General features: G+C 40.6%; 1 pseudogene; it reads left to right on the top strand.

Moving 5' to 3' along the window:
- The first annotated feature begins 6,220 nt into the window (after positions 1 to 6,220).
- Positions 6,221 to 7,766, top strand: LOC127186317 (shugoshin 1-like; annotated as a pseudogene).
- The last annotated feature ends 6,192 nt before the right edge of the window (positions 7,767 to 13,958 follow it).

Genomic DNA, 13,958 nt, shown 5'->3' on the forward strand with positions numbered 1-13,958 from the left:
GGAATCCTCTTCCCTACCTATTTGAAAACACAGCCTATTAGGTCTGTTCTGGATACCCTGCACCCTTTTCGTCTGTGTTCCTTAGGGAATCTTCCCCAAGGGCACCAGAGTTCATGTCATAGGCTGTCCCCTGATCTCCTGCTCTGTTTCCCAACGTGGAAAATGAGATGTCCATTGGCTTCATATGAAAATGGCATATACGTTCTCTGCTGGCAATGAACTTGGTTGGTACATGAGTTCATGCAGGCCCCTCCTTCGCGTCCAGATCTGCCAGCCTTGATAGTCCCCTTGCGGAGCTCCTGACAAACACTCCCTGCATCCTTGTCTTTCCATCCCCTAACTCATCCATAAAACTCACAGCTCTTTGCCCAGGGTTGGCCTGGGAGTCCTAGTATCTGTCCCAATCCTCTGCTGGGTGGAGTCTCTAAAGTTCATCTTTGTCATGGCCACAGCTCAAAATTCTCTATTTTTTAAACTTTTCCACTTCCATGGTGACATTTACCTGGGTAGAGACTGTTCTTTTTTAAAGAAAGGTGAAATGAATAGTTCCTTCTAATTTCTCCCTCCATGTTTTTTCAATATGATGTTTTATTAAGTGATCAAGTCTGGGAACAACAGAGTTCATGTTAGAGGCAGTCTCTGCTCTCCAAACAATGTTGGAAAATAACGTGTCCATTGGCTCTGCTTGAACAGGGGATCCAGGTTTGGTACATGAATTGTTCTTGGTTGGTGCAACAGTTTAGAAAAATGCAAATAGATCCAAATTTATTACCCTGCCCAATACTAAACTCCATGCAGTTTAAATACCTTAACATAAAACCAGACACACTAAATCCTCTAGAAGAAAAACTGGGGAATATGTGTGAACTCATTGGAACAGGAGACAAGGTTCTCAGCAGAATACCAACAGCTCAAGTTGTAAGGTCACCAATTAATAAATGAGACCTCATGAAACTGAAAGTCTTATGTAAGACAAAGGACATTGTCAATAGACCAAAACAAAGTCTAAAGACTGAGACAATATCTTCACCAACCTTATATCCAACAAAGGTATAATATCCAAGATATATAAAAACTCAAGGAGTTAAGCACACTAAACCAATAACAGAATTAAAAGATGGGGTATAGAGCTAAACAGAAAATTCTCAGCAGAGGAATATTGAATGGCTAAAAACCCCTAAAGAAATGCTCAACAGGTTTAGTCATCAGGAAAATGCATATCAAAACAACTCTGAGATTCCATCTAACACCTTAGAATGGCTAAGAACACAAACTCAAGCGACAGCACATGCTGGTGAGGATGTGGAGAACAGGGAACACTCCTCCATTGCTGGTGGGAGTACAAACTAGTTCAAATACTTTGGAAATCAATAAGGCACCTTCTCAGAACACTCAGAATAGTGCTACCTTAAGACTCGGCCACGAGAATGGGGAAGTAGAAGTATCCAGAGGGTCCTAAAAACCTACAAGAACACCATAAATGTTGACAGGTCTGGACCCCGGTGTTCTCCTTAAACTACTGTACCAACCAAGGACAATGCATGCAGTAAACATAGAACCCCTATTCAGATCTAGCCAATGAACAGCATATTCTCTACAGTTGTGTTGGAGACTGACTCTGACATGAACCCTGGTGTCCTCTATTTGACCATTTTCCCTTGGTTGGTAGGCCTTAGGGCACTCAGAGGAAGAGTATTCAGGCAACCAGGATGGGAACTGATAGGTTGTGGTCATATGGTGGGGGAGAAGGTCCCCTTTTGTCAGAGACCTAGGGAATGGGAAAGAGTTAAAGAGGCAGAGAAGGAGGAATGGGAAAATTGATGTGAGGGGATAATAATTGAGATTTAATTTGAATAAATTACTTAGATTAAAAAAGACCCACCCATACCTCTCCAGAGTATATAACAAAGGATGCTCCACCATACATGGGAATTTGTTCAGCTTTGTTCATAGCAGCCTTATTTGTCATAACCAGAATCTAGAAACAACCTAGCTGTCCTTCCACACAAGAATGGATAAAGACACTTTGGTGTATTTACAAAATGGAATAGTAATCAGTTATGAAAATCCAGAAAATCTTGAAATTTTCAGGCAAGTGGATGGGACAAGGAAAATCATCCTGAGTGAGGTAACCTAGACCCAGAGTGGTGCACATGGTATATACTCACTGGTTAGTGGATGTTAGCCCAATATAGATGTCCTCTGAGAGACTCCACCCATCTGGAAAACAGGACAGATGTTGAGCCTCTCATATGGACTCTGAGTGGAGTGTTGCAAGTGCTATGGAAGAATGAGGGTATAGGAGGACCCAGAGCACCCGAGAACTCCACAAGGAGATCAGGAAGGCCTGTGGATCTGGACCTTGGGGGGTCAGCATGATGATTTTAAATATTTATCTGAGAGGACACCCAAGAGATTATTTTTGCTGTCATAGAGGTTGGCTCACAGTAGTCACCTGTCTTTTGTGGACGCCATATCTGAATAGTAGTCTCACTACCTCTTTCTCTGGTGCATCTGGCCATCGGTCTGTCTTCATCTATGTACTTTTGCATCTCTTTCTTTTTCTCTTTAAAGCTTGAAACACATTAATACGATTATTGCATTAGTGAGGGAAGGGAAGACCAACTGTTCACAACACTGCATAAAAAGAAGTAGCATCCAACCAGACATAAAAGTTATGGTAACTGAAGCCATCAAAAGGACAGAGAAGTCTAAATGATGGCCAGAAGTGGAGAAGAGGCCATGAGTGAAGAACAGTAACCCTTGGCTTGAGAACAAGGGATTGCAGGGCTTTTCTCCATGCTCTGGTAATGTAAAGCAACGGGGAAGGGAGAAAAGTGTCCAAACTAAGCTGTTCAGTCAGAACTGAAGTACTTCCACCAATTTTTATTTTTTTTATTTTTGCATTGGACATCCCATATGTTTTGTCCCTTATTCCTCTATACAAAATCTTCGTTTTGTGTGTGTCAGTGGTGGAGAGAGATACTGACATTGGGAAGACAGCCATCCCCTGTAAGTTCTGATGAACACCTAACACTATGTGTGCCTCATGTCATTTGTTCATAGTACTTTGCAGGGTTTTGAAAGTTACTAAAAGCCCATTGAGTAGAACATTAAAAACCTCCTACTCCAATATTCTGAATAGCTCTTTGTTTACCAACAGTGTCTTCCTTCCACCGCAAATGGACGTCCTTTAAAGCCTGATGAGTTTCTGATGAATTCTGGAGTCAGCCTTAACTTATTGTTTTTTCCACAAGAGTCCTCCAAATACTCTGTAGCTGTTTGTGTTTGGCACATCTTAGCTTATCCTTGGAATCTGAACTTTTCAGAAGCTCTGGGCAAATCTATTTCAATGTCTTTGGGATAACTCAATTAATTACCTAATGGATCTCCCTGAGAAGCATAGAATCTTAGAAGTGTTCCTCTCAGTATCCTTCTCTCTGCTTCAAGACGGGGAAGTCAATCTTTCTTCAGACACTCACAGCTTCTAGAAGGTATTCCTCTCCTCTGTGTATTTATCTCACATGAAGCTTTACTTTACAAAAGGATACATTTCTGACATATCTTTGGGAAGATTCATTCTCATAGAAAATATATGGATAATATGGTTAACATTTTATTCAACAATATGATTTAAATGATCTGGGCCCAAGTCTGTCAATTTTTAATTTGCATTTATTTTTTTTAAATGTATTCACTTTACATACAAATTGTAGCTCCCTCCACTCATCTCTTCCTGCTCCCACCCTCCCTTCTTCTTCCTCCCTATGCCCTTCCTGTATTCCTCAGCAACAGGGATTCCTTTTCCACTACCAACTGACCCCAGGATAACAAGTCTCATCAGGAGTGACTGCATCCTCTTCCTCTGTGGCATGGCAAGGTACTGAGTCTGGGGGAAGTGCTCAATGAGCAGGCAACAGAGTCCATATCAGGGACAGTCCCTGCTCCCCTTAATAGGGGATACATATGGAGACTGAACTGCCTGTCAACTCCATCTGAACAGGAGGCCTAGATCCTCTCTATGCATGAACCTTCTTTTTGTTGCATCAGCCTCTGCCACCCCCTCCTCCCTGGGCCCAGGCTTGTTGGCTTTGTTGGTTTTCTTGTCGAGCTCCTGTACCATCTGGGTCCTTCTATTCCCACCCCCACTCTTCTGTAGGACTCCTTGTGCTCTGTCCAAAGTTTGGCTGTGAGAATCAGCTTCTACTTCAGCTTCTGTAGGGACTGGGTGGAGTCTTTCACAGTACATGTATGGCAGGCTCCCATCTTGTTCCCTCTCTTCAAATGTTTCCAGGGTCCATTCTATTTGTGCTTCTGAGTAAGAATTACATATCTTCCCTAGGGTCCTCCTTATTAATTAGCTTCTTTAGGTGTGTGGATTATAATATGTTTATTCTATATTTTATAGATAATATCACTTATAAGTGAGTATATACCAAGTGTGTCCCCCTGGGTTATTTCACTCAGGGTGATCTTTTCCAGCTCCATTCATTTGTCTGCTAATTTCATGATGTTCTTGTTTTTGATAGCTGAATAGTATTCCATTGTGTAGGTGTACCCTAATTTCTTTATTCCTTCTTCAGTTGAGGGAAAACTGGATTGTTTGCAGATTCTGGTTATTATAAATAATATCACTATGGACACAGTTGACCAAAGTCCTTGTTTTATCATGGACCATTTTTTGGGTATATGCCCAGGAGTTGTATAGCTGAGTCTTGACGTAGACCTGTTGGTATTTTCTGAGAAAGTGCCAGGTTGATTTCCAAAGTGCTTGCACAAGTTTGCACACCCACCAGCAACAGAGGAGTGTTTCCTTATCTCCACATTCTCACTTGAGTCTTTGATCTTAGGCATTCTGGTATTTGGGATATACAATCTCAGTGTCATTTTGATTTGCATTTCTCTGATGGCTAAGGACATTGAACATTTGATATTCCTTTATTTAGAATATGATTAAGTTGCTACCACATCTCCTGCCCAGTGTCTTCCTACAAGCTGGTGCTGATCTGCCATGAAACCTGGAGAACCACTTCAGAGCTGGCACAACACCAACCTGAGCCCAGCGGGCCAAGAGACAGCTGAGCGTGGAAGGCAGGTGTTTTGAGATGCTGACTAAGAATATGACATCTTCTTCACCTCCATGCAGAAGAGAGCAATTGGATCCTCTGGACAATCCTGGATGCCACTGAGCAGATGTGGCTGATGGTTGTCAGGACCTGGCACATCAATGACTGACACTATGGAGATCTAACTGGTCTTAATAAAGCAGAAACTGGAGGTGATCTTACCATGTCTCATCACATCCATGTAGCGGGATCATCCCTTCTACAGCAAAATCAGTAAGGATCGCAGGTGTGAAGATCTTACTGAGGACCAGCTCCTGTGAGAGCCTGAATGACACTACTGCTTCTCCAGCACTTGTATGAGCCATCATAATGTTCCTTCTTGCAGTTGATGCAGGTCTGTTTTCATGGCCTGAATTTCACATTGACTTGGGTGAGCTTGGAACATTTTATCAGTGACACCAGCAATGAAAATAAAAAATGATCCTTTTATCAAGTGGAACCTAAGAAACTGGTCTCAGGCAAACTGAAATTGAGGGAAAGGTTACTATGGTTTGTAGATTGCAGGATGACAAGACTAAAAGGTTGTATGGGACAGATTATTAAAAAATGAGCTGTGTGAATATTGACAAAGAGTAATATCCTATTATGTTCATCATAGATGGAGAAGGTAGGTTTTATGAGGTATCCCCAAACAACATCTGTGTTTCCCCTTAACCATGGACATGCATATGAAAACATCATGACATGCTGAATAAGACCAGGTCCAAATATCACTTGACTATGATAGTGTAGGAGTGTTTCTAAAAATACAAGCAGAAGAAAAGTAAACCAATTAAAAACATCTCCCTTGTGGTTATTAGATAAATTGAACTCTAGTGAGGTTTCTAGATAAATATCAACTGAATAATGTTTATATTGGCAATGCAGCATTTCAAATGTGGGGGTGGTAGTTGTGACCTGAGCAGTAGAGCCAGAGCCCACACGAGCTAGCGGGGAACAAGCGGCAAAGATGAGATGTACTATGTAGTCCAAGCTTAAATGAGTGATCCACCTGACTTAGCCTTCTTAGTAGCTTGGATTATCCCATAGCACTTGACTATTAATCATATTTTAAAGCTGAGAATATCTGAATTCCTGCCTCTTTTGGAGCAAAGATGGTTAAGGAAAGGTGTCAGAAAAAGTTCTCTCAAGATAGTCTTGAAGACATTAAGAAGCAAATGAAGGAAAAAGGAATAAAAACTTGACAGAGATTGGCAGGCACAAGTTCTTTATTGTTGCACCATGCCAAGTACCCACTAACAGTTCTACACTGCTGAAAAATTACCAAGAAAACAACAGGTTGTTAGTTTTGGCTTTGGAAAATGAAAAATCCAAAGTGAGAGAAGCCCAGGATATCATCCTAAACCTGAGGAGAGAGTGTTACTATCTTGCATGTCAGCTGTATACACTGAAAGAGAGGCTAACTTCCTGACAGCATGGAGAAACTGTTCAGAATCAGAAAGGGTGACCCTCAGAAGTGGTCCCAGTGATTACAACATGCCCAGGGACTCTCCTGTGAAGACATTACAGCAAACTACTCTTGAAGAAACTAACTGGCCTCTTGAAACTGAAGAGCCAAATCCTACTGTTTCTCCAGACACATTGGGGAGCGATTGTGATTCTGGTAAGGTCGAGTCTACCGATAATGTCCTACCTAGGACTGTGTCTTTCCATCGCCATGTAAGGGAAGATTTTAGTAATTCAAGTCACTTCACTACTTTGGGGCATGAAGCCAGTCAATGGGTGGGGCAGCCTTTGGACTTGAGAAGTGGGTGTAAAGACCCAACCATAACCCTGCATAAACTGGGAAATGTAGGATAAAATGTGTGTCTATGGAACAAAGACCAAATTAACTTATCCCCTAAACCGACTTACCCATAAAAAATTTGCTAAAATAAAAGAAGTCATTTTACCATCTAATCCTCAACAAATGAAAAGCAAGCATAAACATGCACAAAAAAAGAAGAGCAGAGCAAAAAGATCCAAGCAGAGATGTGAATCCAAGTCCTCATTGAAGTGTAAGGACAACAAAAGCAAAGGTAAGCAGGCTGTAGTCCTCCAACACTGGAGGCTCTATGAGTTCCAGCGATGCTTATGATTTTAGTCTGGAAGAGTGTGTTCACCTTACCCCTTTCAGACAAAAAATGGGCAATGGCTTCAGTGGAGAAACTAACAGCAGCAACTGGGAAGTGAGTGCAGAGGAAGTCAGTGCCTCTGAGGACAATTCTGATGAGCTCTGCCTGTCTCCTTGCAAGGATTTGCAAGAGTTGGACAGAGGAGTTGCCAGGCCTTGGTCTAAAAGAGGACATAAATTCACAGATGAAAAAGAGATGGAGGTTGTCTAGCCAACTAGAACTCCTATTGATACCCCACTTGAAACTAGAGTCACCTCATTGTATATTAAATGATGTCACCAACATCCTGCTGTGTCCTGTGGTGAAAATCAAGAGACTTTCTTTGTCTCTGAAAAGGAATGAAAACATTCCAGCAGTACCTCTACCTAAACACAGGTGCACCACCATCACAAGCTATAAAGAGCCAAAACTCACTTAGCAGCTAGGAAGAGGGAACCCTTTCACAGGCCTGTGTTTCTTGAATTCTCCTATTTTCAAGCAGAAAAAGAATATGAGATGTCCTAAAAGAAGTACAAAGCAAACATAATAACTTCTTTTGTTGGATGCAGAGGAAGGTGATCCTTCTTTTTTGTCTACTAGGGTCTAGGAGACAGTTCACAATGGGCAGAACCTTCTCTTATCAGCCTCTGGGTTGAGAATGTGCCCTGGACCTATACTTTGTAATTCTGTGGATTGGTACCAAAATCTAGCTTCTCTGACATCTTTATTTTTTTCTTAAGCAGGAGAATTACACAGTGGAAAATGTATAAAGATAGGATGTAGATCTTGCATAAATCCTTAACACCAAAGTAAGACATACCATACGTTGGTGAGGATTCCTTCTACTATTATTAATTGTTCATGTACTGTGTGTGTGTAATCATGGTTAAGAGAATTAATGTTTTGTGTTCTGGGACAAGATAACTGTTGTAAACTATGAGTGAGTACAATGCCATTCCTCAGCAGAATCATAGTATGTCATGGACTGTGGCCTAGCCCTTCATTTTATCATTCTGCAGTAGAAAAGTGTAAATAGTAAGTGCTCCAGGTTTTGATATGGGAACAAAATATAAAAAGTCTGGTTCTGAAATTTGACAAAAAAAATAATGTTTGTATTTTGCTTTACTAAATTATACCAACATTTAACTATATTTAAACTTTCTAAAATGTTAAAAGTACTCCTGGAGTAATTTACATCACTTAAAATACTTTAGAGTTATCAATATTTTTAAGCTTTTACCTGATAAGTAAACAATTCTAAAAGTCTATAATTCACAGAAACAATAAAGTACTATAGATAGCAATAGTGTTATTTAATGTGGGAACAGAATACGACAGATTTGAGGTTACCAGGTACTGCTGAATTTTGTTTTTAAGTCTGCTCAGCCTGAATCAGGTTACTCAACTTATCTGTGACCATCTTCCTGACCAACAAAACCGTTGGGGCCCTTCTGTTATTTCTATGAAATCTATTTACAGAAACATCACACATGATTTATAAAAGTTATTAATTGTTGAGTTGGTATTTGACACCAAGGTGATATTTCTTCAAGGTCAGACAGAATCAGGGAATGAGCATCACAGAAGTCATGCCTGCTTATCATTGGCTATCAGAGGACACACTATAAGGACACTCACGCTGGTGCTTTTGATTGAGATGTGGAGTGTGCTATGATTCTCTGTCACATCACCTGCTTATGTCTTCTTTATAAATCTCTAGAACTAATCAGAAGACATAATCAAGAGGAGGATTTCAAGGACTAGCTATGCAACATTGCTACCCCTGTTCTACTCCAGAGGAAAAACTTGTTTGCGCTTACTTTTTAAAAAACTTAGTTACATTTATATGGCTATTTCATTGATATTTTTTGGACACAGTGTTAGAATGTCAAGAACATGCTATTTCCTTGGTCAAGTGGAAATGTGTGAGAATTGTCATGCCTGTCGTTGGCTCTGACATATTTTTGGTCTAACTAATCTGTTTAAAAAGTTTGCACTGCTCATCCATGTAGGCTGGTGCTCAACTTGACCCATATAAGTATGGCAGTGCAACTCTTGCTTTTCCAAAGGTGTGGAGGTTTAAGATTCACTGTCCTGATCTCGTGGTTTACAAGCTACTCAATATGGCCCTGAATTTTCTTCACACAGTACTGGTGTCACTAGAAGAGTTTTCAGGGAAGCCCAGCCTCAGATGAGCAGATTCTCTTTTCCTTTTTATAGCTACTCAAGTGCATTAGCATGGGTCCCACAGACAACCATGAATCTCTGAATGACACATTTCCAACTCTCATCAGAGACACCAGTTTCTTCCTGGCAGCAGCACCAGATTTCAGGAAGAGCAACTGTGGATGCTTTGTAAGCTTCAAAACACCAACAAGAACTGAACATCTTAGAATCGGCTGTCTGAGGGAAGTGTTGAGGAGAGATGGGGCATGAACTGTAGCTGACACCAGCTGGAAAGTATACACAGGTGTCTGAGAGGTACATAAGCCAACTGATGAAGATTCATAATTTTGCCTTTGAGGTGTAAGGTAATTTTTACCAAGAGAAAATACACAAAATTAAATATGTCACAAACGACAACCAAGTGCATCTTTTATGGGGGTCTTCTTGGTTCAGAAGAAAGAAACAATGGAGATTTCAGTTTCCAAGTTACCTTGGAAAATCACAATATCAAAGAAGCTTCATTTTGCCTATAACAACAGCTGAAGTACAGATGTTGATTACAGAAAACTCAAATTGTCAAACTTCTTACAAAAATTGCGCTCAAAAAGTGCTGTAATTTCAGTCTCTTTATGAAAAATAAGCATTTTCTGTTATATAATATACATATATATTCATATATAGCACATCATACATGGAAATATAGGATTATATATGTCAATATGATACAATCTTAACCATATATACACTTTTATATGTTCCACATATATGAATATATAATTATTCATACATTATATATAATATATAGTGTAAGTTCTATGTATATGAATGGATATAAAAGGTTAAATACATTTGCATTTATATAGAACATATTAAATTTTCTACCATTTAGTCTGAAAACAAGAAGAATCTGCATAGCTTATATTATTTGTGGGTAAAAAAATTCTTCTAGTGTGTCAATAAAAATCAAGATTGGTAGAATATGACATTGGAGAGGTGCTAGAGAGGATTGCATTGTCTCGGAGAAGAAATTAGATTTCCTAGCATTGAAATACACGTGCATGCAGCATAGTCTTAAATTCCCTAAATGTAATGACCTAGAAAACCCTTTCTTAGCTACAGCACCCTCTTGTGGTTTGAACATCCTTGTAGAAAGTTTTTTTGTGCAGGCTCAGAGTGGAGTTCGCTCACTGTGTCTCTGGCACAGTAGTACATGGCTGTGTCCTCAGTCTGCAGACTGTTCAGTTTCAAGAAGACCTGGCTCTTGGAGGTGTCTCTGCTGATGCTGAGTCGGGATTTGAGAGCTGAATTATAACCTGTGCTCCCATCCCTCCACATAGCACCCATTCACTCCAGACCCTTTCCTGGAGGCTGTCGGATCCAGTGTACACCATAGCTGGTTAATGAGAACCCCGAGACAGTGCAGGTGAGAGACAGGGTCTGTGAGGGCTGTACCAGGTCAGGTCCTGACTCCTTCAGCTGCACCTGGGACAAGGCACCTGGGGACAAGAACATCACCATCAGTCACACATCCCATAGATCACATGCCCAGGTCCCTCTCCCGAAGCCCTGAAACACTTACAGCTTGCAAAGGTCACCAGGCAGAGGAGCAGCAGCAGGACAGCCATGCTCTGATGGAGGTTTCAGTGAGAAGGACATGGGCTTCTCAGCTAGTTGTGGGCTTTCAGCCTGAGTGTGAGGGCTGCTTTGCATTGGGGGAGGTTCCTGAGAGGATAAAAGGAAGGACAGGGCAACTTTCCAGATTCATTTTCAGGTGACTGAGATTTTTTTCTTCTTCTTAGGGCATCTTCTGAGAAAAATTGAGAAGCAGTTTCTGCTTCTGTCTGGTTCCAAATCCAGATTCACACTGCGGAGGTCTTGGAAACAAAACATGGGTCTGTTTATAGTTAATGTCTCCGCACACATGCAGTGCTGGCTGAAGAGAGCACCCTGTCCTACATGCCCCTGTTTATCTCTGTAAGTTCTAGAAGAGATTTATGGGGTGGCACTTGGCCTCTTATTGATCTGATATTCTGCTTAAGGAACTAAAAATTCTTTCTCTTGCCATCAGTGAGAATCCTTGGATTTTATCACTAATTTTGAAAATAAGTTGTGAAGAAACACCTCAGTAACATTTAGTACCTGTGATTTCAAATATTTATATTAGAATAGACCCAAGTGTCTGCTTTGGGTCTCATCTGACTAGATTCAAATGTTCAGCTAATTACCCAGAGACAGCAGACCTTGATATTTTTATGTCTTGAGATATGCCTCTCTCTCTCTCTCTCTCTCTCTCTCTCTCTCTCTCTCTCTCTCTCTCTCTCTCTCTCTCTCTCTCTCTCTCTCTCTCTCTCTCTCTCTCTCCCTCACCTTAGTTTGTAGCACATAAAAACGCAAATTCCTAATTATGAGGTTTTATTGGTGAGGGATGAGATTTCAACTATCACATAATGTTTCACCAAAGCTGTAGCATCCAACCAGACTTGAGAGTAATATTAACTGACATAAAAAATAAGAAAGATAAGGTGATGGCAAGAAATGAGGAGGTCAAACATGAACATGGGGAGCCCTATGCTTTGACGTGTTAATTACCACACAGCCCAGGAGACTATAGAGCTTTTCTCCATTTCTTCTCATTGTGAGTGAAGTGGTGGAGGCAGGTCTTCACATTAGGGAGATAGCCATCTGTGGAATTTGTGATGCTCACCCACAGTATGTCCTCCTCTTGTTCATCAAGCTCTGAGGATTAGAAAAATATTTGTCCAGACACTATTCTCATTGTCTCTTATCTGGGTTTCTCTGGTACTTACATTTGGTTATAAACTTTTGAGAAAGAATTCACAGGAATAAATGCAACATTTTTTTCATGATGTAGGTCTCTTTGCTTCTTTGGACACAAAAAAGGCTATTGATAGTCTGTGGGTTTCAGTATTTGCCATACTGTAGTGGCACCATGTTCACATGTCAGGCCATAGGCATCTGTATTTCTCCATCCACATTTGCTTTTGTTTTTTCCATTAGTAAATGTAACCCATACCATTATCACTTAGAATTTAATATTTTTTCCTCTGATTATTAGAGATGTGACACTAAGGTGATATTTCCTGGTGGTCAGATGGAATTAGGGAAAGAGCAATGAAAATGTCTTACCTACGTATCATTTCCTATCAGGTGACAGACTATGAGGACACTCACGCTGGTGCTTTGGATTGAGGTGGAGTGTGCCAGGATTCTGTTTCACATCACTGGCTATGTTTTCTTTCTAACTCTCTAGGACTAATCAGAAGAAATAATCAAGAGGAAGGTTTCAAGGACTAGCTATGCACCATTGCCACCTCTGCTCTACTCCAGACAAAAATACTTGTCTGTGCTTAATTGTTTAAAAACTTATTTACAAACATATGGATATTTAGATGTCATTTTTGGGACATAATGTTAGAATCTGAAGAACATGTTCTCTATTTTCTTGGTCAAATGGAAATGTTTGAGAATAAGAAATGCTTGTCCTCGGCTCTAACACATTTTTGGTCTAACCAATCAGTTAAAAGATTTTGCCCTGCTCATCCAGTTTTACTTCCACCCATGTTGCCTGATGCTCAACTTGATCCAGATAAATATTAAATATGGCAGTGGATCCATTGTTTTCCAAACAGTGTGGAATGTTAAGATTCACAGTCCTGATCTCATGGTTTACCATCTACTCAGTTTGGCCCAGATGCTTCATCACACAGTTCACGTGTGACTAGAAGAGTTTCCAGGGAAACCCAGCCTCAGATGAGCAGATTCTCTTTTCCTTTTTAAAGCTGCTCAAGTGCATTAGCAAGGGTCCCACAGACAACAATGAATCTCTGAATGACACTTTTCCACTCACATCACACCAGATTCTTCCTGTCAGCAGCACCAGATTTCAAGAAGAGCAACTATGGCTGCTTTGTAAGCTTGAAACACCAACAAGAACTGAACATCGTAGAATTGGTTGTCTGAGGAAAGTGCTGAGGAGAGATGGGGCATGGACTGTAGCTGACACCAGCTGCGAAGTATACACAGGTGTCTGAGAATTTCATGATGTGAGGTACATAACCCAACTGATGAAAATTCATAATTTTCCCTTTGAGGTGTAAAGTAATTTTTACCAAGAGAAAATGCACAAAAAATAAATATGTCAAAAATGACAACCAACTGTATCTTTTATGGGTCTTCGTTCAGAAGAAGGAGACAATGGAGTTTTCAATTTCCAAGTGACCTTGCAAAATCACAATTTCTTATTTTTTCCTTTATTATTATTAATTTATTCATATTACATCTCAGTTGTTAGCCCATCCCTTGTATCCTCCCATTCCTCCCTCCCTCCTGCTTCCCCCCCCCTATTCCCCTCCACTATGTCTGTGACTGAGGGGGACCTCCTCCCCCTGTATATGCACATAAGGTATCGAGTCTCTTCTTGGTGACCTATTATCCTTGCTCTGAGTGCCACCAGGCATCCCCATCCAAGGGACATGGTCAAATATGGGACACCAGGGTTTGTGTGAAAGTCAGATCTCCTTCTCCACTTAACGGTGGAGAATGTCCTGTAGAT

The sequence above is a fragment of the Acomys russatus genome, unplaced genomic scaffold, assembly GCF_903995435.1.
Source record: "Acomys russatus unplaced genomic scaffold, mAcoRus1.1, whole genome shotgun sequence".
Lineage (NCBI taxonomy): Eukaryota > Metazoa > Chordata > Mammalia > Rodentia > Muridae > Acomys > Acomys russatus.